This window comes from Lagenorhynchus albirostris, chromosome 8 (genome assembly GCF_949774975.1).
Source record: "Lagenorhynchus albirostris chromosome 8, mLagAlb1.1, whole genome shotgun sequence".
NCBI lineage: Eukaryota > Metazoa > Chordata > Mammalia > Artiodactyla > Delphinidae > Lagenorhynchus > Lagenorhynchus albirostris.
This window is the reverse complement of record NC_083102.1, coordinates 20,128,663-20,155,750: the sequence shown is the minus strand read 5'-3', so window position 1 is coordinate 20,155,750 and position 27,088 is coordinate 20,128,663. Positions and strand designations below refer to the sequence as shown.

At 50.7% G+C, this 27,088-nt stretch overlaps 1 protein-coding gene across 1 annotated transcript in view; it reads right to left on the bottom strand.

Annotated features, from left to right (window-relative positions):
* Window positions 1–26,359, bottom strand: part of PLXNA4 (plexin A4) — a 294,590-nt gene extending 268,231 nt beyond the window's left edge. Inside the window, exon 1 of the mRNA XM_060157564.1 lies at window positions 26,337–26,359. The gene's annotated coding sequence lies outside the window, so the exon portion shown is untranslated. The remainder of the gene's footprint in view (window positions 1–26,336) is intronic.
* Between the last annotated feature and the right edge of the window lie 729 nt (window positions 26,360–27,088).

Genomic DNA, 27,088 nt, shown 5'->3' with positions numbered 1-27,088 from the left:
GAAAGCCGTCACTGACGCACACAGGGGCCCCAGGGAGTCTGAGCGTGAACACATCTAATGCTGTCGAACAAAACGTGAAACCGAAGAAAACACCCAGCCAAACAGAGCCCTTTGAATTGGTGGCTTCGCTCCAGAATCATGGATGGGAAGAGCGTGAAGACAAAGCCTCGCTTTGGAAAGGCTCAGAAGAGTTTCTAGGAATGCCACGTCCCAAATCCGGTGGGGTTTACGAGGGGTTTGGAGAGCCCCGGGCGTTGAACAGCACTTCGTTGTCAGAGTAGAAAGTGGAGTTCTAGGCTCGCCTGGCCCTCGTCTTTCATCAAATTAAAGCCTAATGCAAAATTAACTCAGGGTAGAGTGTAATTCTAACTTCAAGATGACTGAGAAAGGATTTTTTGATAAGCTGATGAGCCTAGGGCCATGTCAAGGGCATGGGAGGTTCTTATTTATTTGTTTTTGTAATGTCCCATCATTTTGTATACCTTTGGGGGTTTTGCTTAACGGGGAGAGTCCAGAAGAGGGGGGACAGACTGGAAATAGACAACACTGTAAACAGTGGGCGAGCCTGAAGGTGAACGGACGCTGGGCAGTCTGGGCTCTGTTCCCACCACCCATCCCAGTAACGCCTATTCTGACTCAGCGTTGGGCGTGCTCTCGCCAAACACCAAGACCAAGAATTCTACAGTGCTTTCCAATAAATACCCAACCTGGCTTTGTTCCAAGCTAGATATGGGGCGCAAAACCACCCATCTGTTTCTCCCTAATTTGCATGAGTAAAATGCACCCTCATCACTACCACACCCAGGAAAAGTGGAATCTCAGAAAACCTAATCTTCCCTTTCACCAACTATTTAGTAACTACTTACTCCCTCCGTCTCAGGCAGAGCAGAACTCAGTTCAGCCACTGGAAATGGCTCTAAACTTGCATGCACATGAGAATCACCTGGGGAACTTTAAAACACGGGATGCCTGGGTCCCAGCCCCAGTGACTCTGGTACATTTGGTCCCTCCTAAGATTTGGAAACCTGGAACCACAGACTCTTAAAAAACCTTAAAAGTGAGTGCCCCTGGGGGCCGATTTCCTTGATTCTGGGAGGAATTTGCCTGAACCAATACCCCCTTTGGCGTTCCGGAAAATGGTAAAGGACGCTAACTGTAGGCACGTAAACTGCAATTTGGGTTGAGTCCCTGCTACATCTCTAACATACCCTGGTTTTCTGTTTGTTTGTTTGCTGAGCAGCATGGGGGCTGGGATCTTTTTCCTAAAATGATTTTTGAACGCTCGGCTCATTTTCGTGGCGAAGCATGTGAGTTACAGCTTAAGCGTTAGGCGGAGAAAGGAGGAGCAAGGGAAGACAGAACAGGTAGGCAGCTGAGTCCAGATCCAGGTACAGCTTGAAGCACTGACCCAGACTCTGGGAACCAGACCGATGCTAGACAATCTTGCTCTTCTCTTGTGGCCCTGTTGGTGCTTTTAGGCCACACCCCACCCCTGTACCCAAGGGGGTGTCCCCTGAAGGGAGTGCACATTCCCTAGAATGTGAGGGTGGGTCTTCCACTGGCGCTCCGAGTACCCGATCCCACAGCATAAGGAGACCCTGCCCTTCTTTTGGCGGCGGGGGCAGGGCGGGGTGGGTGTCAGGCTGCCCAGGAATGAGGCCTGAGGCACCTCGTAAGTAAGGGGTCCACCCTTCCACTGAGAAACAGTGTAAGTTCCTCTCTGTGTTACTTTCCTGTTCCCATCATTAACCTTGACCCATCAGAAAGGTTTCACTCAGAGTTCCGGCCTCATCTCTCCTCCCGGGAGGGGCTGGGGGACGGGCCTAGTCCGGGCCTGATTCACGGGGCGCACAGCAATGAGAAGTCAGCTGGCATTTCCTGAGCTGCAGGAGGCAACTAGTGGACACTTAAAGGAGACCTGAGTGCAGCTGACTAGTTTCAAAAACATCATAGTTTGGGTTTTATCCAGAATGTGACTTTATTTTGTATCGAAAGGCACCGAGTTCTGCTGTGCACAATTACTTCCTCCTGCCCCCAATGTTTCTGTCTGAGACTCACTGAGAGGAGGAAGGAGATGGGATCCCAGCAATCCACCTCGGCCCAAGGCTCAAATTCACACACTCCTGCTAGGCGGCAAGGACCACATCTTTGACCCCAGCCCCTCATCCCATCTCTCATCTGGACCTCAGTCCTCTTCCCCACTGGCCTCCAGGTCACCTGCACACCACACCCTGTACGTCTCCATTCAGTGTGTCACAGGCACCTCAAACTCAGCTCATCAAGAGCCAGCCCCTTTGTTTCTTCTAAACCTACTCCTTCTGCCTTTGAGGGAGGAGTGCCACCCAGGTGGTCCTCCAAGCCCCTCAGCTGCCTCATCCAATGACCATCAAGGCCTGCTCATTAACCTCTGACCCACTTCTGCCCCCCCCCCGCCCTCCCATTGACTCTCAGCCCAGTGCCCTCATCACCTCTTCCCCAGAAGGCAGGAATAGCCCCTGACTCCCCAATTCCAGATTCATCCACCTCCAGGCCACCCGCCATACCCCTAAGACGGACCTTTCTAAAAAAAATTGAATTAGGCTTCTTCCCTGTCCAACCCCTTCCATAGCTATCCACATCCTAGAGCAAGAAAGAAGTCGAAACTCCTATTTTATTTTGGCTTCCCCCTTCCCCTTTCCCCCACTTCTCCCACCTCCCTTCTCCAGGAGAATGCTGACATCCAAGTATTCATCCATGAGTTTCTCCACACTCATAGAATCAAACACACTCTCGGAGCTATATTACACATGCTTTTCTCCCTCCCTTGGAAACCCTCCAAGTCACCTGGTTTAGCTGCGATTTAATTTTGGGACGGCTGTTATTCCATGGTGTGGAGGTACCATAATTTATTCAGCCATTCTCCTATCAATGGGCATTCTCTAGCCCTTCCCCCCGCTTTTGGCACAAAGATTGATGCCATTATAAACATCCTTGTACATACGCCTTTACATATTAGTACTGTTATTTCCAAGAGGTATATTCTCAGAAGCAGGAATTGCTTGTTTTATTAGATGTTGTCAGATCACAGTGTGCATTTTTGTAGCCTTCTTCATGGAAGTCCAGTTGACTCCCAGCACAATTAGTGCCACCTTCCTAAGTGGCCTTAACCCTTGACAGTGGTCCAGTAGGTATGCCCTCTTACTAAGGGAGGCTATCAGAGGCAGCCAGGGTGTATATGGCATGCATGACCTGGGAGTGAGACAGAGGACGCCAGAACTATATACTGAGCTGCCACGGGCTATGGAGAAAAGTAGAAGGACGAGGTCACTGGAGAAAAGCAGAAGGGAGGGCCCCCACGCCATAAAAATGGTGCCCTTGGCCAAGCCTCAGTCCTTAACATCAGGGGCATGAAAAATGAATAATGCTGAATCTTCTCAAAATTCCTCTCTTTCCAAACCAATCCATCCCATAATAACGAGGTTTCCCAGCAGCTCCCAGCATCCCATATGCATCACTCTGCTTTCCTCTCTGTAACATAAAGACACCATTTAGCCTCAGTGCAAGAAGCCCAGCACCTGCCAACCAAAGGGAAAAATGTCTCCCCAGAGGCTTCTGAAACACAGGTCAGCTCCCTTTGGGAATCTCATGAACTTCTCTTCGGCTTGCTTTCTTTTTTCCTTTTTTCAATTTCCAACTCCTTTTTGTTGTCCACCCAGTTTAGAAAAGATTTCTTAAGAAAAGTCCACCTTGATCTAAAGTATGTCACATTGCACACGCTCTCTCTTGGATGGGCAGTGTCCTGAGGCTCTCTTAGCCCTGCTTTGTTTCTGGGCTGGTCTGCTTGGCTCCTGTACATAGAGAGATGCTCTCAGTGCCAGTCCCAGTACTGCTGGGTTTGAAGACCGTAGCCCGGGTGCCTCCGGGTTGCCGTACCAGCGCGGTGACTTCCTCTTTCCTCCTCTCCTCAGCAGAAGTGCCAGGGGGAACTGAGAAGCCCTAGGGATGGTGGAGCCACAAGATGGAAGGAACCTGGGTCTCTGAATGACTGCACAGAGCAAAATCCCCCCCACGTACAAACGAATGTTGGACTGCCATGTGTAAACCCATTGATCTTTGGGGTTGTTTGTTACAGAAATCACCGACCCTGACTAATATACCATTCACGAGCAACTCAGGAACAAACAGAACAAGCCTACAATAGAAAAGCAATGTCCATCCGTTCATCACCTTGAATTACAAAATTCCTGACAGCCCTACAGGCAGAGCAGTGGGTGTGACTCACCCTTGTGCATGAGGATGTGCCAGCCATCCTCATACACAATCAGAGCCTCCTGTGAAAGACTGTGCACAGCCAGCCCCGCACCCTCACGGCCACCCTCGAGTTTCCCTACCCAAGTAGTGGAGAGAGCCTGTGATCACCTAAGGAAAGTGCAATATGATTCTAGGTGTCACCTTTCAAAGACTGTCAGCAAAACTGATTTAAGCCCTGGAAAAACCTCCGTGTCCTTTTAACATCCAAAACTAATCCTCTTTACACCAGACATCAATGTTAAATAAACAGAAATTTCCATTAACCTGCACCTCTGTACATTTATTTTTAAGAAGCGGTGTCACTCTCCCTTAAATGAACATACTAATTAGTGTATTAATAAATAGCTGAATGGAATCAATGAGACATGTAATCAAGGTCTGACCAGGAGTTGGGCCAGGTTGAAAGGGGTTGGAGGGAGGGAGAGGGAGGGAAAGGAATCTTATTAGCAGGTTTGCTGAGGAGGGGAACGTGTAAAATCAATGTCCCACATGCAACTGAGATGCAGCCCAAGTGGCCGGTGTGCGTAAAGTTAAGTGCTTGCCTGCCTCCCCGCTTTGACAAGAAAGCTCCTGGTGAGAGTTAATGGGACTAGCAGGGTGGACGTTAATTGGAGCTGGAAAAGCCATTCAGAGATCATGTCCAGATCACAGCTGGCAAAGTTACCCAGAACCTCAGGGAGGGAGATCTGACTCTTAGACCCTTATTTAAAATACTGAAAAATAACAAGCTAGGAGGGTTGATTTTGTCTCAGCAAACACTTGCTCTAAAAAAGAAGCCATGATGGGAGTTATCTTGCTCCCCTTCCAAATTCCTGGTCCATAAGGAGGAGCTAGAAGTACCTCGGCCCCTGGAGATGGGCACTGGGAGGCCAAGGGTCTGGAGGGCTCGAGACAGCCTTGGGGGTGGAATGGGGCAGACCCTGCCCCTTCGTCAGCCCTCAATTTCCTGGAGCACACCTCAGAGCAGGAAGGCTCAGGAAGGTGAGAAGGGGAAATTCTTTCACAGGTATGAGGTTTCCAGCTGACGTGGTGATCTGATTACCTACAAACCCCACCCCACCTCGTTGGAGCTCCAGTTAGCACCGATACCCTAGTTGCATTCCCTCCATCTGGAGACACATATCTTTGGGCCCCCAAACTCTGAAATAAAGAAACCCAGGTTTTCATTTCCCTGGAGGTTAATAACAGGAGTCAGATCCTTCTGTACAAAATCACTTCAGCGCCTGAAGCTCCTTCCCCAACACCGACTAAGCGATACTAGGTGAAGCGGAAATTGTGTTCAGATGAAAGAGACTCAAAAAGAAGAAATCTTGCCTTGGGTCTGGCGTGGCCCACGACAAGCCCCTCTAGAGGTGGTGACAGGAGTCGGGGGTCGGATTGTTAGCCCTGGATGGAGTGCGTGGCCCAGGATTCCGGGGCGCCACAGGGCCCCCCCATGCCGTGAAGATGAGGAGCTTCCTGATTCTGGTTCCTGAAGAAGCCAATCCCTCTGAGCTACCCCACAGGCAGAAATCCTGCGGCTCTGAACACCTATCTCCAGCACCCACATCCACACCGGACGATCTAGAAGCAGAGGCTACATCCTGAGGTCTGTTTCTGCCAGCCCCAGGTGTGGCCCGTGACCTGCTCACCCTGAGGTCAGCGTTTCCTGGAGTGACAGAGAGGAGACAGATAAAAAGGAAGTGTGGGGACATGGGGGGAGGCAGCTCGCAGCCGTTCTTAAGCTATTTTCCACATGACTACTCATGGTGTTTCGTCCCAGGAGGCTCATAACACTGCTGGAAGGATCTCCTCCCCAGACCCATCAGAAAAGCCAAAGGGTGACAGCCATCAGCTCAGGGGCAGCGCTTCCCGACAGGGCCATGAAAATGCAGGAGGGGCCAGAGACAACTGTCCCCAGGCCCGATCTCAAACACAGACACCTAAAGCTGGTGGTCAGGGGCCTCTCTGTCTGGTATGAGAGGTTCTAGAAAGGTTCCCCTGGACCAACCAGCATCTTACCCCCTCCACTGAAATGCCTGAAATGCCGCCATTGGAACTTTGTTTCTTTGGGTCAAGCACTACATTCTCTCTTCCAACAATCCACTCCTTACCGTGGCTCCTCCCTCACCTCCCTTTCCCTGTGGCCAAGGGGACTCAGGACTAGGCAGAAGAGGGGAGTGGAGAGGTTCAAACAGCAGGGTCCCACTGGTCTATAAGGCTACTTGGTGAGAATGAGGGAAAGCATCCTCTCTGGTCAGCCCCAGCTTGGTGGGCAGACGGCACCTTGGTGGAAGAAAAAGACAAGTCTTTCCTGAGCAAGGAGATGCAACAAAGCTTGGCCAGTGGGACATGGGCAAAATGGCAGCTCTCACTCACCCCTGAGTCATGGATACACTAGAGCCCCAGAGGCCCTGTCTGAAGAAGGAAAAGGAGAGGCAGAAAGGAAGCAGCTTCACTCGGACTGGAGTTCTTAGGGAAAAATGCAATTACTTCCCAGTTTTGTCCAAGGATACCCTTTGGAGATACAGGGATAGACAAACAGACATATGTATGTGTGTGTGTGTGTGTGTGTGTGTGTGTGTGTGTGTTCTGTGTGTGTACATACAGATATATCCATATCCCATACCTATATCTGTATCTGTATCTATATCTATATCTACATACTGACTATTTTCAAACCAAAAATACCAGGACACAAGCTCTGGCAATGATATAGAATATCTGAAGTGAAGTCTGTTTCTAGCAAATCTGGGGCCCGTGGTCACTACTGATAGGCTAAAGAGTGGAGGGTGGCTGTGACAAGGTTCCTGGGGTGACACTGTGCCAGTGGGTGTCTCCTTTCCTCCAGGGACACAGGAGAAGTGACAGGACTTTCCGTGGTGTGTGTGCAGTAGAAGGACTGTCTCATTCAGAGCTGGCCTCTGTTCACAGAGGCCCCACATCTTTAAAATCCACCAACGCACTGAAAGTTCCCAGACTCCCCAAGCGTTTGTTCCCTCTCCACAGTGGCTAATCACCTTTCTCCACAGTCAACCAGTGGCTCCTTCCTCCCTCAGCTACAGTGTTGCTGGGAATAATGCAATGTTTCAAGCTTAATAGTTCGTCAACACGCAGAGGTTCTACTGCTCTCAGAGCTGAGGGGCCGGGAGGAATTGGGTGTGCTCTGGCAACCAGGGTGTCACAGGGCAATGGATTCTGACTGGATCATTGGACACACGCAGTGAAAACCATGCAGGAAAATCCCAGAGGCCCTTACTGTCTAGTTTAAGGCTATCTTACCAGGAAATCAGGGCCTGGAACTGAAGACATCTGAGATGGGCTGTTTCCGTAAGTATCACCCATTGGACGCAGGTGAATATATCCAGGTATGTCAATGCCATGTACACTGGACCCACCTCTCTGGTCTCCAATGGACCATGTCAGCTTTATGACTTTGTAGCAGGCAGACGTTAGCAGATGCCCCATTCTGCAGTGCTTGACGTAATTATCAGGTAGGCTCCAGGCAATAATTACCCATTAACGGTTAGTCACTGCCTTGAGTTAAAGCCAAGAGTCTCCTACTTGCTCTCCCTTAAACCAAATCTAGGGGCCTGGGTGGTAAACCTGAAAAAAGAGCAACCATCGCCACCGCCTGGCAAGAAAAGCACATTATCTAAGATACCACTGAAGGTAAAACATACATAAAAACAACGTATGTTTACAGGTGTGCATTGGCAAAACGGATGGCTGAACTGAGCACAGATTGAATATATAAACATGGGTGTTAAATGTAAACTCCAGGCAAATGCTGGATCTTCCAAAAACGAAGGAATCCCTACATATGCTTTTAAATGTTTTTTTAAGAGGCCATACTTAGAAGGAGAGCCAGGATCCATGGGACCAGCCACCCGCCCCTCTGTTCTTCCCATGTGCACACGGAACCTCAAGGCGGCAGGCACACTGGAGCCCAGTGTTAGAAACAGACGTGACTATCTATAAACCAAGAAAATTGAAGTGCTTTAACCCAGCAGAGTAGCAAGAAGCATAACTAACAAGTTTTAGGTATCTGAAGAGGAGGCAATAATTTTCAGCAACATTGTGAGCAGTTAATATGTGCTGAGCAGTGTGTATTATGTCACTTGATTGTCCCAGTAATCCTGTCATGTATTACTTTACCTTTTTAATGATAAGAAACCTGAACATCAGAAAGGATAGGTAACATGCCCAATGTCACATAGCCAAGGAGCCAGGCTTTGATGACGTCTGTAACTTACTTTAAATAAAACAGTAAACAGTGTGGTATAATGTACGGAAGTTAGTTTTAATCTACACCCAAGGATGGTTAGTCAACATCTGAAGTACTGACATGAAAAATGCATACACTCTCCAGGGCTGCTGACTTGGCTTTTGAAAGACTCACATCAGAGTCTACCCTGAGTCTTTCAACTACACTATCTTGATCAGCACCATTGGGTTTGTTAAAAAGCGTAAGAGATGTTAGAAACAATTCTGCAGTGGGAAATTAAGCAGTGCCAAAGACAGCCGACTGGATAGAAATACCGTCCAGGCACCTCCGCCCTATGGTACAAGAATCTGGCAAGCCCGGAGCATTTGCGTCTTGGCTCAGGGCTCCCAAAAGATTCTGTCCTCTGATCCCACTAGAAGGTGAGCTGAAACCTATAACCAAAATATTGTTGCATCTGCCTCAAGTAAACCTTCCTGTAAATAAACCTCTCAGAGTCACGTTAGGGACTATGTTTGTGTCCTCCCAAAACTCCTATGTTGAGATCCTAATCCCCAATGTGATGGTATTAGGAGGTGGGGCCTTTCAAAGGTAATTAGGTCATGAGGGTGGAGCCCTCCTGAGTAGGATTAGAAGAGAACAAGTGCCCCCCTTTCTCTCATACAAGGAGAAGACAGTCATCTGTACACGAGAAAGAAAATCTTCACCAAGAACTGAACCATACTGGCGCCCTAATCTTGGACTGCCAGTCTCCAGAACTGTGAGCAAGGTCTGCTGCTTCAGCTACCCTGTCTATGGGCTGCTACAGCAGCCTAAACTGACCAAGACAGTCACTAAGTCAGCGCTTCCCAAACTCTCTCACTTCCTGACACACACACAGCAAATGATAATATTTGTACTACAGCCTGGAGCTAGAGAGGCTGGCTTGGGTGCTCTGCCAGGTGCACACTCCATGCATCCGCCAGCAGGGCTGAAGGAACTCGCCATCCCTTGGCATACTAGCTGGGAAGAATGCAGGGTCTTCCCTGCGCTTCAAGAACAGGTGACTGCTTTTGTGTCTCCTCACTAACAAAGATGGGCACGTGTGGTGGAATCCAGTCTGATACCTGCTTTGTTGGGAGGTTGTAGGGGGAGGAGGCCTACAGCTCTCACCTATTTGGAAACTGAACCCCCAAATAATCTGTTCATTGGGAATGGCCAAGTTGGCGTAAGCCGGGTTGCAACACCAGGTCTGTCTGCTTCCAGAGTCTTTGCTGGGTCCTCGTGGCTCCATTGTTTCTTGGGCCCAAAGAAGCTTAATCAATGGTTATTTGTCAAACCTACAAGGGGAGCTCTCCAGGGAACGCCATGCCAAAGGGTTCTGTCCTTGGTGCTCTGCAGTTTCACATTTTTATAAGTAATTTGAATGAAGACACTTATCAGATTTGCAGATGACAAACTCTAGGACTTGTGAAGGTCAAATGAGATACTACAGGAGAAGTCATGTGGTCCCTATTGGTGATAATGACACACAATTCAAAACTATCTTATCAGGCTGGAACAGGGTCCAAACTGGACTCCGAAATGAAATGGAATGTGATACCCATAACCATTTCAAAAAAATATGCCTGGATGAAGTACCAGATGGCAGAATTTGACATAAAATACGAGTGTGGGAGGCGTATACAGATCCACCGGTTATGGACCAGCAGTGGGATGGAGCTGCCCCTAGATTGTAAGGAAGCCTTTGGCAAACAACCCTGCCACAGGGGAGTCCTGACACTGGGATCTGGCGCCCCGCCTCCCAGACTCCCACCTTCTCCACACATCAGTCTCAAAGTCAGACGTGGAGTCAGACCTAACCACGCATGGCGGCAATGAGCTCTCAATCTGCCTGGCAAGGTCATTAGAAGAGAAAGAACCCATTGTGTGCCACCAAAACGGGGTTGCTTGCATCCCCCGCAAAGACGCCCAACTTGCCAGCACAGCCTAGATGTGTGGCTCAGAGAAAAGAGTGGAAGGAGAGTTGATAAGAGCCTGGAATTTAAGATCTTCTTCACACAAGATGGAAGGAATAGGGGGAAAGGGGGAACATAAAAGCAGGCAATTAACTACCAAGGGGCAATCATTTGTCCCCTGAATAAAAATCTCTTTATTTCCTTGAATTTCACTTTGATGTCATCTTTTTTCTTTTTTCACTTTTGTGAAACCTCAGAACCTTCTGGCCTAAGACCACAGGAAGGCAGCCAAGTTTAATGGGGTCTTCATTTCAGAAAGGAAGTAACAGCAGTTCCTATGTCCTCCCAGGCAATACAGTAAGTCTGTGATCAAGACTCCAACTCAGTAGATGCTTTATTCACAACCACTGCGCAATGACGATTAAATAGAAGACTACACACCAGCACACAGCCACCACTGCGTGCTGACTTTCCTGTGACGCTACTTCCCACTTCCTGTGGACTCGCAGTGGTTTCATTACGTGTGATGCCCTCTACCGTCCGACCATTCTAGCACCCCTCTTTTTAAGCTCAGGATATCAAGAAAAAAACTAAGCCACCCTATTATTGGAGGCAAACAGAACTGCAAATAGCTATGAGACAGTTGCCTGCTTTCAAGAAGCTTTCAATTAAGGGGAAATATGAGAGGTAAATGCTAAAAATACAAGTCAATAGATCGTATATTACAAATAAATTCTTGGCAGCTTGAATCTGCAGAGAGTTTCTAGCTATACGGCTGCTATCTTGACACAAAATTCCTGGGGCTGGCTCACGTCTGGAACGCAGACAAGGCTACGTGCAAAATTTGTTAGCTGGGAAAAACTCTTCCAGGCCTAAAGATTTTTTAAAATTTGCAAATATAAATGCCATTCTTTCAAAACAATATGTGCTGGGGAAATGTTGCTTGATATTTTTAGGAGTTACTTTTCTCTCTCTGGCCACATGATATTCCTCAAGCTTTACACTCAAGCTCTCTGGAACACTCCAAACATGGGCATCTTCAAATTAAAGCAAGAGAACTTCTATTGCATCCCCAATCCTAGATGCCAAGATACCATTTCGCCTAATAAGGGCAGCCACACATATAATTACAGGTTTTAAAAAATACTTAATTCATCTGTTTTGAAGTATTTGCCGCGAAGCATTGGGTCTTGATAGTATCGAGTCCTAAAAGAAGGAATGAGGAGGTTAGAATGAACAGCAGCAACGTCCTCGTGAAATCGGGCCTGGGTTTAGCAAAGCTCGCTCTCCCCCACTGCCCCCAGCACCCAGCCCAGGGCCCAGCCACACCCAGACCCGCTGTCCGATTCGACACTGCACACACAGTCGGCAGCTCAAGTATGTGCACCTTTCTTGGATCTTCTCATCTGACCACAGAACCAGAAGCCGCTTTGACATCTGATAAGCACAGGTCAGTGGGAAGTCTCTACAGTGACACTTAGGGGGCAGCGAGGTAGAAAGGCAGGAGCAGTGGGGATTCCCTGCCTCTATCCCAGACTCAGAGGCAGCCTTGGAGAGGAATGGGCTCAGCAATCCGCCCCCCACCCCATCTCCCAGCATGCAGAGTCAGGCGTAGAGGATGCCACCAGCACAGCCCCGGGTGATGTCAACTGGTCTATTTTGGTCCTAACCACACATCACTGTGGTTAAATTACTTCCCTTCTTAGGACCCCGGGCCCTGCCCTCTGCCCCCTACTAGGGAAACAAGTTGCCACCAGATAAACTGGGAAAACTACTGAGCTCCCTGAGACCAGCAGCACAGCTACATAAATACATTATGTACTGAGTGCAGCTGATAACATGTACAAGGGCTGGGTACAGAGGCGTGGCGCCGGAAGAGCAGAAACCCTGTCATCTCTGTACGGCTCTGAGAAGGTTAGAGCTCAAAAATACCTACCCTGGGGGATTCCCTGGTGGCGCAGTGGTTGAGAATCTGCCTGCCAATGCAGGGGACATGGGTTCATGCCCTGGTCTGGGAGGATCCCACATGCCGCGGAGCAGCTGGGCCCGTGAGCCACAACTGCTGGGCCTGCGTGTCCGGAGCCTGTGCTCCGCAACGGGAGAGGCCACGACAGTGAGAGGCCCGCGCAAAATAAATAAATAAATAAATAAATAAAGAATACCTACCCTGCCCACTGTTCCCCCTCCACAAGAGAGACCACAGTACAAGCCATTTTGATTAGCTGCTCTGAGACACCCAGGAGCAACCCAGAGAAGAGAGTAGCCCCATTGTTTCCCTTGAAATTGAACTGCAATTTTGCAGCTGAAGAGACCCTTTGGGGCTGAACTACCAGAATCCCTCATTCGAGAGGGCCGCTGTGAGCTGCGTCCATGCCAGCTGGATACCTCGGCCCGTCGGCAGACCCCCAGCCCCACGTGAGCCTGGTGACCTTCCGCAGCAGCACAGCGGGGCTGGGGGTGGACTTGAAGGAGTTAGATATTTTTCTCTCCAAACTCTGCTCAAGACAAATGGCCTATTTTCTAAAGTTCCCACAGTATAAGCACAAGAGGCTAAAAGTTTTGCCACCAGCCACTTCTACATCTCCTGGGCTTAACGGGGACCACCACATGACAAAGCGTCCCTGCAGAATGCAAAGCACTGGACACTGAGATGCTGACTCATTTTTTCCCCACATATTGCAAAGAGGGGGGAAGGAACCCTGCTTGAGTAGCTACTAGGTGCTAGGCTGCTCGTATTTTAATTCAAATACTTTCACCATAAATGTGTGAAGCAAAGTGTGATTACAGCGAATGGAACCTGCGGCCCCCTGGAGACGGACCATCTCACCCCGTCCCATCATGGGAATCATACAGATTTTTCTTGAAGGCTCTCTGGACCAAGCAAAACCTCCCAAGTGGCCAGATCCTACCTGCAGGCCCGGACTGCACAGACTGGCCCCTACTCCAGGACACAAAATTAGACAAACGAGATGTTATATTTCTAAAGGGCGAGATCAAAATGTTAATCCCCATCTCTCAGCTCAGGGTGGAGCTCGTTTCCCCAAACCACACTGTTTTGAGTGTGTCCACATTGAAAATGGGGTGAACACACCATGAAAGGGAACAAGCTAATGCCCAGAACGAAGACCTGGTCACTCTCCTTTGCTGAATTCTATTCTGCCTTTATTCCAGTCTTACTCTGTAATCGTCTGTGAATGACTCAACCTTCCGGAACCACGCTCTTTCCATTGGAAAATAACAGAGATCTCCTAAGGCAAGGTGAATGTCTGGATGTTTTCAGAATAATCTCAAGCAAAATGTTCAAGATAGTATGTTTAATTCAAAACATGAAGCACTTGAAAAATGTAAAATCTATATGTGGGTTTTCTTGCTTCTTTACCAAGCTTCTGCCAGATCCCAAAAGGAGCTCCTCTGTCTACCAGCGGGCCCAGAAGTAAACAGCAGAGTAAAAAGCACAGAGAGGCTGCTGCCAACAACACAAGTGCCCCATGTGCGCTGGCCTCACCTCTACCCACACATCATCCCACGTGCACCTCAATTCACCACGTCCAAAAAGACCACATCCCCGCCCCTCAACCCAGTCTCGGTCTAGAAATCTACAGCTCAGTGAAGGGTGTCGCCTTCTACCAGCTGCCCAAGCTGGACACCTGCAAGACATCCCCAAGTCCCCCGCCCCTCCCTCCTACCACCTTCCCCACCATATCCACCATCTGTCAGCTCTAACTCCCAGGGACCTGTCAAATCTGTCCCTTTCTCTGCTTTGCGACCACTTTGGGCAGCCCTCGTCCATGTCTCCTGGATTACCATAATAGCCTCACTTCTGATTCTTCCTCCACAATGCAAAGCTGGTCTCATTGATTCCTCATTTGGAGATCCCCAGGCCTCGCCACTGCCTGCCGAATGAAACCCTTATCTGGACGCTTCTCCTGGTCCTGGTCCTGGCCCAGCCTCCAGGGGTGTTTGCGCCTGGTCCCACTTCCCACCTCTGCTGTGGGCGCTCACCTCTCCATGCCTTGCCTATGCCGCTTCCTCCCCCAGGCACCTCTTTCCCATGTGTTCACAAGGCCAGTCCCACTCACCCTTCAAAACACCACTCAAACCTCCGAGTGATGGCCCCTCCTCCTCCAGAAGACCTTCGCCACATCCTGCCTTTCGTATCTGGACAGGCGCCCCTTCTTACACCTTCTCAGGAGGCCCTCTGCCTGCACAGAGCCCACGTCTTGCCACCCTGGTTTCATTATCTATAAACGTGTGCACTGTGGCCACACCAAGCTGTGGGCTCTCCCATGGCAGGAACTGGGGCTTTCATCCCTGTACAGCCAAACTCTTGCATTGTGCCTAGCACATAGTAGGCCCTCAATAACTACTGACTAATTGATGGATCGATCAATTCATTGGCTAAATATTCCTTAGCTCACATCTACCTAACTAAACTATGTAAAATATATATGTATGGAGCAAAGTGAATGGTAGATACGGAAGGAAATCAAGACCTTTTTCCTTTCCCCGCAGGCCCCCATTAACCTACTACTGCCAGGATCGGGACTCCCCCTCCTGCCCCGGCCTCTGGACTCCTGCACTCACCATTTCCTCCAACGGTTTCCTGCTATCCCATGTGCATTCTCCCTTCTGACCCTCCGCAAGCTGCTTTTATCACTTACAGCTCTTCACCAGATCAGCAAACACAGGAGCTGGTAAAGGTGCAATGGTGAGAGGCCTAAGCTGAAACATTATTCTCTCTTACTTGATTTTCTCTAACCTTGCGTGTAAACAGAACCTTCCTTCTGACGCTCACCTGGTCCTTTAATATGCATAGCTACGTTCGTCCTCACCTCCTGAGCTTCAGGTCAGGAACAGCAAGGGCTTATTCTGACTTGAAAGAAAGAGAAATTGAGGCCTAGCCCAGAGAAGGAACTTGGCTGAAAGAGATTCAGCAAACCTAGGATTAGAAGCTGGGTCTCCTGATTCCCTGGCCAGCACATAATACTTCTTCAATTGCTCCGAAAATGAAAACCTCAGGATTATTTTGCAGGAGAGAAAAAAATAAGCCTCAAGAACCTGTTGCCACATTTCTGACAAGCTCCACTCGGAGGGCACCATAACTTACATAAATGATTTCCTATTACACCGCCATTGTCACTGCAACATGACAGTGCTGCAGCCTTCTTGAAGTGTGCTCTTTGTTCTTTTTCTGTACAGATCCCCCGGAAAGAAGAATCAAATATGGTCCAATAAGGAAAACAAACCACACGGCACCTGCAGACCCAGATTCCACTTCTGCATGACTCCTCCTGAGAAGGACCAAAGAAAAGGCTCTGAATGGTCCCCCCTGGGCCTGAGCCCTCTCCCACCTGCCCTGTTCCCAGAGTTCTGCTGTGTCCCCACAAATAGGACTTTTTTTTTTTTAAATGAAAGCCAACAGTTTATGAAGAAGAAATGAAGTGGCAATTTCCCAGCATGCCTAGGAACCATACAAGCTGTTGTCAGGGCCTTCCTTTCAAAGGGTGACCGCTACACTCCACCAGAGTCAAGAGTGACAGAGCTCCAGTGCTTGACTTACAACTGCTTCATCATAGCAAGGTATTTTAAACTTAAAACTCACTGCAGTTGGGTTCAAACTCAGCCGGGACTTGATTTACTGCTAATTCACCTCTCCGATTCCTATAATTCTAAACTCAGTCGCCAAACAGTTTAATGCTGCTAGAATCACCAGTGCTATGCTTTATGAATGGGCGTCAGGGGAACTTTCTTAGTAAGTGTGTGTTAGCAACTGTTACTCACTTTGGAAAAGGAACACAGGGCTTGGGCAAAGCATGGTGAGGCTCTATAATTAGGCACGTGGGTCCCCAGGTGATCCAAATCCAAGTACTATGGGGGTGATACCCCACCCCAGCTCATACACACACACACACACACACACACACACACACACACACACACACACACACACGTGCATGCCCACACACATCATTACCTAGGCAGGAGGAACACCGGGCAGTGAAAAGCTTCCCATGGGAAATGTCTAGCTCTGCTCTCTGGATCACTACCCAACGGTAGAAACCATGAATTTACAGTCTAATTAGAAACGTTTGACCTCTCTAGGGTAGCAAAGTTTCTTCCCTGAGAGAAAATTTGTTTAAACCATCCAACATTTGGGGAGCTGTATCTTAATAACTCACTCCTTTTTTGTTAATTCAGAACATTTATCTTTGCCAGTTACACTGAAGTCTCTTATTCAGTAAGTGTAGCTGAAAAAATATATTGAGAAGGTGAATGTCATTACTCACGTATCTTGCAAACATCCATCTCGATCTATTACGTGCGACCGAAAAGTGCTATACTTGTTGGAAACGTTTCCACAAACCTGTCAGAACTGCAATCACACTCCTTAAAATGGTCCCTTTAGAAAATACACATCTGAAGGCACCAGGGTCGCCAACATCTCATAGCAATTCACAGCCATTTCTGAGATTCCCTAAAGCAAATGACAAGGACAAGAGGAAGCTGAGCTCCTCTGGAAGCTGCACCTCACCAGGCCCTATTTTAAGAGCACAGTACATTTGTTCTCCTGTTTTCTTCTCCTCCAAACTACATTCAAACCTGAAAGCTTCCAGATGAAGGCCAGCATCTCCTAAAATGCTTTCTGGGGAACACTTGTTCCAAGAAATGTCAACAGGTTTAAATACACCCACGCAAAGGGATCCCTCCACTGAAAAAAATGGTTTGCTAAAAATAATTAACCAGAATTCTCTGTAGCCAAACTTCTTTGCCTTTAATGTGCATCTTGAATCTCCAAAGGAGGACACGGCATAAAGTGTTTGCAAGACTTACTTAGCCACAAACGCCTTTTCTGTGTGTGGGGGGGCTCATCTTTGGGATCCTCTGGGAAATGCAGTTTGGTCATCCCTCCCAATCTATCGGCATCTAAACCCATAGTGAGCTTTACATGAAGAGCAAGAATTCATTTCCGTGTGCATCAGCATGAAGAGACCACGGCCCCTACCTGCCCCCAAACCACCATCACCCAGGACACTCTAGGGTGATTGATGGGTTCAGCCTGTGCTTGTCTTGGTTCATCTCAATCCTCTGAACAGCCACAGCCTTGATGTGGTTCCAAGCCAGCCCCTGCAGACAGCTGGTTCACTCTTTCCTAGTTCTCTCCTTTACAGACTGTTCATCTCCTCTCCTTCTCCTCCACTCATTCATTCTTTTTACTCAGCAAATATTTACTGATTGCTTCCAGTAAGACAGGCCCTACGCTGGGTACCAAGGATACAAGAGAAGGAAGAAACGGTCCCTGTCGTCTAAAGACGTAAATAAATAAGTAATTTCAATGCTATTGGCATCATGGCCAGCAGCAGCTTCTTTAGCACCATTAAAAAGTATGAATTAAGTTCCTGATTACACAATAGACTGCTTCAAGCAGGGGCTGGTCCCTGACCCTCTGGGAGCAGGAAACCTTAGGCAGCCCTGCTAATGCAGACACGTCTCAAAGTCAGTGAGCGGCTGGCAACAATCGCCAGTTAAGGGCAAGTGCATTTAGGGGAAGAAGACAGGGGTCAGTATCTAATGACAAAGAGAGCAGGGAAAGGGGTCGCAAGCAGAGTGGGACCATCAGTCCTTTGCCCCACCTGACCCTAGAGGAGCTTCAAAGTACAAGAGTTGTTTAAAAAAAAAAAAAGGAGGGGTGCTGACTCCAGGCAATGACCTATGGGAAATATTTTATGCACAAATGTCCCCTGTTGCCTTGTATTTCAACGCTTACAATATTTTTTAAAACTGGAAGGGAGGCAAAGGTCATTTGCATCTGTCCCCAGCTTCCCAGCAGCTGTGCCCCTCTGCCATCACAAACAGAAGTGTCTGAGATGTTCACATACCACCACGTGGAAGGCATGCCTTTGGTCAATGAGTCCTACAGGATAGGAAACCTGGCTGGAACACATGCTTCACGTGGTTCCTCTGGGGTTTAAACTGGGCGAGCCATAGTGTAGTTGGCTATTTTGGCCAGAGTCGTGAATGCTGGGGGCTGAAGGAGGCCTTACTGGAGCAGCCGGCTGTGGTTCGCTGACTCTGTTCTGAAGAACCACAGCTTCCTTATATGGAACCCATTATCACAGACCCTCAATTTACGTACCTGCCCAGATCGCTCAACCCCACCAAACATCCCACCCCACCCCCAATTCTGGGCTTCAACCCCCTGCCCTGCTCCCAGCTGGAGCGGCCCCTGGGACACCGCACCCCATTCATTCCTCTGCTCCTAAAGTTCCTGCTCCCTTTCTTCCTTCAGGGGCAAAGGTCAGGGTCCTGCAGGTGCAACACCTTCAGGCCCACTCGGGGGGAGCCCCACGGAAGCCCCAGCCCCCGGGCCTGACCCCATAGGTTCTAGTTTGACCTGGCATCACGACCCCAAGGGTCGGGGGAGTTTCTGCCTCGTGGGGTAAAAGGTGCCCAGGGAGCTGCAGCAGGAAGAACCCAGCAGGAGGATGGATGCCGGCCGTACCCGTCCTCCAGACTTTTCTGAGACCCTGTTCCCATCAGGCTTCTCCCGGTACGTCCTGAGCACCTGAGCCACCAGCTGTGTTTCCTCGGGAAGCTGTGGCTAGCTTGGTGATACGTCATTCTTTGTGCATTCCTTCCCTCCCTCTCCTCCCTCCTTCCTGCAGTCTTGCTGCCCTGGGATTCCTCCCCTCAACAAAGTGCTACCACATCAGCCTTTGCCTTGGGCTCTGCTTTCTAGGGAACCCAGGCCAAGTCTGGGGGTGAGGGGACAGGCAAGGGTGTCAGGCCCTGGGCTCCTCCATCACTTTCACCAGAACAGTCCATCTTGCCTCTGTTCTGTGCATTAGAATTCCACGTAAAATTGAATTTGAATAGAGAATTCCACTGCATAAATATTTTTAACATCACTCATCTTGACCAATCCCCTCATTTTATAAATGGTACTACTGAAACATAAGGTGATTTTTTTTCCCAAGACCCCTTTGCTGGTAAGTGACAGAGCTGGAATCATCTACATCTGTCTCCAAAAGCTAGCTTTTCCCACAACACCAGTGCTGTTTAACCAGGGGGACATACCAGCATCATGTAGGAACCTGAGAAAATATACACCTCCTGGATCTCATTCCTGTCTGAGAACCTCTCGGCTGCCTTGGAAGGACAAGGGGCAAACACTGAATCTGGAGTTGAACCGTCTACCCACCTGGCAAAATTCTGCTTGGAACGCTAGTATCTATATAATCACCAGAACCTAGTACTTAGTGTGAAAATTCAACTGAAACTTTTATTATAGACTCCACCCCTTCACTCACAGTCGGGAGCAGGCAAATGAAAGTGCTTGTTTTAGTCCAGCATTTCTTGGGGGGTTCCCAGGGCCACTGCACAGTATATCTACTTCTTGTAGTTTTACCAATCCACATTCTAGTGCTTAAAGGCTCTGAGAAGTCCTGCAACAAAGAACCTCTTTCTCTCTGGTTTACACTCAGGATTTCTCAAACTTCTTTTTTTTTTTTTTTTTTTTTTTTGCGGTACGAGGGCCTCTCACTGTTGTGGCCTCTCCCGTTGCGGAGCACAGGCTCTGGACGCGCAGGCTCAGTGGCCATGGCTCACGGGCCCAGCCGCTCCGCGGCATGTGGGATCTTCCCGGACCGGAGCATGAACCCGCGCCCCCCGTATCGGCAGGCGGACTCTCAACCACTGCGCCACCAGGGAAGCCCTCTCAAACTTCTCTGACCGTAAAAACTGTGTATGTGTACCACCTATTCACAGAATATGCTCTGTGAAATTCTGCTCTACTGTAGGTATCACCTTCGGGCAGCAGGACTGAGATGGAGAGGAAGAAAATCCACGCTAACCTTCTCTGCAAAGTTAGCTGACGTTCCACGCAGGCTGGTTCAATCACACATCCCAGGGACTGCCGCCCTGCCAGGCCCTCCTCTCATTGTCTATTCCCTCCACGAGAGGAGAAGCGATCGTCCAGCTCTCCTCAGCTTCCTGTCCCTCCTCTTGACCTCTGGGCCAAAGCCAAAGAATGGTTTGTTCACGCCCTGGTTCCTGACCCCACTCTACCCAGAAGGAAATCCATGAGTTGGGCTCATAGCAGACAAGTTCAATGAGGATGTGAAGTAGGAACCCGATCTTGAGTGAAGACCAGGAAAGCCTTTGACCAGCTCCGGTTTTCCTTTCCTCTGGTTCCACTGACCTCTTCCTCCACAGCTCCTCTCCTCACGGTTCCTAATGAAAATCCTTGTCTCTGGAAGACCTTGGGAATTGATTCAGCTAGTCTGAGTTCAGCACATCAACTGCAGAGACGATATCCTCTTAGCTAGTGATCTGTTTTGTGTTGGATTGACAAAACATTCCAAAATCCAATTTGCTGTTGCGAATCCTGGTTCACGGAGAACGCGCCGTGGAGAGGGCGGGGGGTAGCCAAGCTTAGCTGGCAAAGAGAGGATGCCTGAGGTCTCGCACACACCTGTTGGCATGAGTCTGAGCAGGCCAACGGTGGCAGCCATTCCTGCTGCTGCCCGGAGGGGTGGTGATGAAATCCGAGTGCACCCTTTCAGCCACCTCAAGTTTGGCAGAAGCTTCATTCACTTCAGCGTAGAGGAGAAGCCAAATAAATAACGTGCAGAATAAAAGTTTGTGGTCCAGAGGGAAAAACCAAACCAACTGCAGCACCTGCCGATGCTCCCTGACGTGTTCAGGCCAGAGAGGTCAGGTCAGGCAGCTCAGTAGGCCCGACTCTCAGGTGGGACAGCACCCATCCAGGCGCACGGGCTCCAGCAGGGCCTCACTGCCCATACCTCTCAGAATCGGGATGTCACTCCTAACTAAGCGCTACGCTTGCACTAAGTGTGCACAAAGACCTTCCTCACCCACAGCCCGTTTCCACCGATTTCCAGTGAGTCTCTGCTCCAACACCATATGGTCCAGGCACCCAGCACAGCATGACATCCACAGACAAAGATTCCTTCCCTGCCTCTGTCTTCCAAAATCTGGAACCCTAGGGCTAATCAATGAATGAGCCAGCAAGTATTGAGCACCTACTATGAGCATCCTTCCCCAAGAACGAAGAGACTATGTACCGCGTAGCAGCCTGGGGCATTCATTCCATCTTAGTTCCCAGACCATCAAAATGAGAATAAACAATCCCCACCTTACAGGGTGATTTGAAGGATTAAGTGAGAGAGTGCCGTTTCTACAGCGCCAGCAAATTGGAAGTAGCCACTGGGAGAACTAGACTCCTACCAGCACAAGACTCAGAGCCTCACAGGATGAAAAGCAGAGAGCGGGACACACTCATTCACTCCTCCTCCGTTTTTTCCCAGGATGAAACAGGAGCTGACAAATGAGGCGAGAGTCACCCTCAGAAACCGAGCACTCTGCCAGAATGATCCTCGCAATTTCACAACCAACGACAGTCAAGGATAAGGCTCGGCCCCATGTGATGAAGGGGGAAGTCGAGGTTCAAAACATGAATAGATTTGCCTGGCGTCACAGAGGCGGTCCAAGGGAGAAACCAGATCTTCTAAACTTCACCCCAGCCCACTCTCCCACAAACCTCCCCAGGGTTTGCTAAGGATGCAAACTGCATAGTAACAAGGAGGGAGGTCCGTCTGCCTAGGCTGAGACCTGGCTCCACCCGCTACCAGCTGTGTGACCTTGGACAATATCCTCACCTACCCCCCACCTCCCCCCATCTCAGTTTCCTCGCCAGGAAATGGGGATAGTAACAGTGAGCGCCTCTCTGGGCTGTTACAAGGAAGACATGGGGCCAACCTGTGCAAACCCTTAAATGATGCCTCCCCCAAGTAAGTGCTCAATAAATACTAGCCAGCGTCGTCATCATTAATTATTATTATTTTCCACTCTCTTATTTTCACAAGGACAAATACCAACGTCCTCACCACCTCTTCCCTGGGGAGGCTGATGCCACCTGACCATAAGCACGGGGATCCTGGGGCTCACGCAGACTCACCCTGGGACTCGGGAAGCTTTTCTTCCAAGCTGCTTCACACCAAGCAGGGAAGCAGCCTCCTCCTTCTGGAACAAGGCCTCTGTTCTGGGAATCAGGACCCCCTGCCTTTCTCCGCTTTCAAGATCCATCTCTTACCACTTCGCAGCAGAGCCCCCTTCCATCTCCCTGCTGACTCCACGTTCCTGCCACAACTAAAAGGCTCCAGTCTGGACAGTAAGGAGGGAAGAAGGAAGAGGGGGTCAAGTCCAGACCAAGGGAGGGGATCAGGTGGCGGTGCATGGTAGGGAGCAGTGGGACTCACAGCTACTAAACAGGAAGCTAGTGTCCGCAGGGCTGCACGTGGACCCAGCCTCGATCACCAGAACCTATCTGGCAATTACGCTAATCACGTGCATCTCCCCAACAGTCGTTTGATTTATTAGTGCGCCACCTTTTTAAAATGCCGCTTTTAAATATAAATAGCACTTAATCATCCAGCTGTCGTTAAATTCATGTTATATTGATTTCTTGGAGTGCCACAAATTTGAGGGCGAATGGGCCGGTGGATGTATGCACAAAGCCACGAGGTGGATTAGCAAGGGGGTGGGGGAGGGATGGGAGGAAAGGGAGGTGGGAAGGAGGAGGGGATGTCAAGGGAGAGAAATGAGCCCTGCTCAACTGCCGGAGGGTCTGAGCCAGTTTCACATTGGGCAGCGCTGGACACAAATAAGAAGAGGAGAAGAGAGCCCAGAAGGACTGGCGCATCTGTTGCACAGACTCATCACAGCCTAGAGCGCGGGTCGGTTTTCTGTTGTCACAGCCCATTGCTGAAGCCACCGCAACAGGTCTCCGAGGTGGCATTCTCTGTGCAGTGGTTTCTCCGGGTGAGCAGGGGGGAGAAACGACTGAAAAAATGCCCCCTCGCTGGCTAGGAGGAGAGCGATCGGCAGCCGTTTCTTTGCATCAAAGCTTGGTGATAACTAGGAGTTAAGCGGGGGTGATTTCCCCACCCCCTTAGCTCTCTCTCCACTTCAGGACTGCTGCCTCCCTAGAAAGCCCCCACTTAATTCCCAGCAGCCCTCATTGTGATTAAAAGGATCCGAGGCCAGGTGTAGGCAGACTCTGCCCTGCAGATTTCCCTGTCTGCGGGGAGCAGCGGCTGCGGCAGAAGCAGCGGGCGAGGGAGAGGTGCAGAGAAGCAAAAAGGAAACAAGTTGGTGGCCTCAGATTCCTCCGGAAACGTTTGCAGAGCGCGTCGGTGGGCATCCAGAATGAAGTGCTAGGAGGACAGAGGAGAGCACGGGAGTACCAAATAGGGCAAAAAGAACGGCTCGTGGGCAACCCAGGCCGCGCTCTCACAGCAGAGGCGCCTGGAGCACAGCCCGGCAGCAGCGAGGGTCTGCTGAAAAGAAGCTTTCGCGGTTGGGGTTTTTCCAGTTTGATTCCCTTCCGAGCAGTGAGGAAGACCCCAGAGAACTTAAAAGGAAGGTCACAGAGGAGTGGTGGAGAGGGAGAGTGGCAACGTGACATGCTCCGGGGCTGGGCCAGAGAACCCGGAAAAAATGAGATGTACAGCCAGCTTTACATAGATGTTAATTAACGCCTGCTTTGTCCTAGAAACCAAACTGGTACCTAACACTAAGTTCGGAAAGTGTGGGGATTTTTTGACCCACGCTAAAGAACGTTTAGCTTATCACCGGCATAATGACTGCTGGCTTAGCGTGAATGTGATGGGTCCTGAGCCTGCAAACATCCGAGAAAGGAAAGAAGGTGGGGAAGGAAGCAGAGAAAGGGGCAGAGGTCTACGAGGAAGACGCACAGCCATTTCAGGCCGCTCTGGACCACACCTTTTTGCCCCTTCAAGGTCCCGTGAGGAAACGTCTACCTGGGAGCCACCCACTGTCGCTGGAGTTCCCTATTTCTGTAGAAAACCGTGTGCTGCCCCACGCGTATGTGGAATCTCCCTGGCCACTCACCCAAAGGGCATGCGAGCAAAGTGTTCCGGTTCTTCCACAGCCCGAAAGACAGAGCTGGGTCCTGTTGTCACATGTGGATGGACGAGCTGACCACATACAGCAAGGCTCTTTGAGAAGGCGTGTGCATATCTGGGTATGTGTACACACAACCACCATTCTTAAAAAGAAAATAATGTCTGTTCCCCTGACTGGGATCTCCCCATTGTGAGAGCTTTGCTTTATTCCATCTACCCTTTTTCAATCAATCAAAGGGCAGCTCACACAGCGCACAGCGGGGAACACAATCTCCCTCCCGGGGACGTCTGGTTCTTTCCTCCCCAGCCTAGCCGAAGACCTTTTCAGGAGCTGAAAAAAGTTTGGAAATAGCAGAGATGGGGGTACGAAGAGGGCCCTTTAGTTCAGCACCCATCTTCAGGATTTACAGAATTAACCAAATCCTGTGCCCAGCACTGAGGCCCACTTGTTCAAAAGAATGTTGCCTCCTTTCTCCTCATGTTCTGGAAAACTCCCAACATATTTTTCCCACTGGTGGGTTTGTAGGACACTCTGAACACATGATCTTGTATAGAGAGCACAAGCTGATTCCATTTCTTGCCAAGCTGCCCAACAAGCTACGCCAAAAGGGACAGCTATAGAAACGCAGAACCTGGCTATATCTATATTCAACTCCAAAATAATGTTGTACCTGGGTCTCACATTCTCCTCCCTACAATTGAGCCCTGAATGAACTGGCCTTTGGCCACCCCCCCCGCAAAGTGGGAACTATGAAAAACCCCTTTTGGAACCCCACCCCCTCCCACCTCCTCCAGAAAAAGTTTGAAAATGAGCAGCCTGTGAAACTCCAGCCGGGGAGGAAAAGAAAGGACGAGCTTTAGGGAAATAGAACCTTGAACCACAGGCTTCTGGAGAGTGATTCTCCACGTCAAGAGCAGCCTGGCTCTGGGAGATGCTGCCAGACCCAGGAATGCCTGTCCTTCTTGTAGGGTGGACATTGCTGAGGTGGTCATGAGAGGGGGGAACCCTCCTCCCTTCCTGCACTGCACCCCCCTCCATCCCCCTTCTAGTTCTATTTCTCAGACACACCGCTCGGAAAGGCATGTGGCAGGTGTTAGGCGCGGGCACAGGGGAAGCAGCCCCACGCTTCCCTGCACAGTGCAGAGAGGCTAGGGACACCCAAGTGCGTGTAAGATTGCTGCTGTCCACAGACTGGAGACGTGAGTAGGTTAGACGTTTTACGGAGGATCCGACCCCACACACTCTCCCTAGACAAACAACACACCCAAAGCCATGCTTAAGCCCCTTCCTGCCTGAAATCCAGGCGCATTGCCGGGAAAGCAGTGCCTCGCTTCAGAAAGGCGTTTGTGCTGCCTCTTACTGGGGAAACGCAGTGTCTGTTCCATATGCACCGCCCTACAGAACTGCCGCCCCATCCGCCTCTGTGGCCTCCTCCCCGCGCGCTGGGCCACCACGCTCTCCAAAGATCTGTCTGAGTATCTGTCGGTCTGTCTCGCGTTAAAATCCCACGGTGCGCAAAGGCCACAGAGCAGAGATTACATTGGGCGGGTCTCCCAAGACCATTACTTCTCCTGTTTTTTAAACCAGCCAGGGATGCCAGCGGCTGGGAACTGAAAAAAATCGCTCCCTCAACCTAGCCAGGTGGGAGGGAGAGGCAGTAATACACAGAATCCCACCCCGAAAGTCCTGGTTAGAGAAGTCTGAGTCCGGGAGCGTCAGAGGAGAAAGAACATGGGAAATACCTGATCCGGCCGCGCGGCACCTACGTGGGTGTCCAGGTGGGACGTGGGCAGGTGCGTGTGCATGGCGTGTGCCCGTGTGTATATGTGTGTGCGCCCGTGTGTGTGTGCGTGCGTGCAGGGGGCTGGCTCTGGGGCATTCGAGGACTCCGGACCGAGCCGGCATCTCCTCCCGCGCTGCCCTCGCCCGCCCGCCTGGCCGCCCGGCCGGCTCCTTACCTGCAAGCGCCGCTTTGCCTGCTTCAGCGGGAGCGCCGCATTGACACTGCAGATGGTGCCGGTGCCGCTGCCTCTCGCCCTCCTCTGAACGTGTGCGTGTGCGCGCGTGTGGCTGCCTCCTCCAGCCCCAGCCCCGAACCAACGAACGCGAATACTCCACCGAGGCACGGGGAACCCGGGGGGAGGCCAGGGAAACGGAGGGCGAAATCAGAGCCTACAGGGCTTGACAGCTCCTCTGGCGGCGTCCAAGGTGGGCAGAATGTCCAACAAAAAGGTCGGGAAATGCGGCTCGCTTCCAAGCACCCCTTTCCCCACCCACCCAGCCCTGGAGCCCGAGCAGTAGCGGCGGCTCTCGGGGGCTGCGGTGGCGACGCGGGGCCGCCCCCTTCGTCCCCACCCCCGCGGGCTGAATGTCCTTGATGCCAAGCGGGCACGGCGGCGTCACTCCGCGCCGCCCATGCTCGCCAGGTCGGGCCGCTGCCCGGGCGAGGCGAGTGCGCGGGGGACCCGCCGGGGAGCGCTGTTGGCGCCTCGGCGCGCCTCCCTGGGTAGCGGCGGCCGCCCCCCGGCCACACGCGGCCGGCCGCGCCGCAGCTGCCCCCGCCTCCACCCGGGGCCGGGCCGGGCCGGGCCGAGGGGCCGGAGCTGGGGGGCCGCTGGAGCCGCTGGCTGCTCCCCGGGGAGGCGCGGGGCGGCGGCGGCGGCCGCCGGCGCTGCGGCAGCGGAGAGCGCGGCCGCGGGCCGAGCCGGGC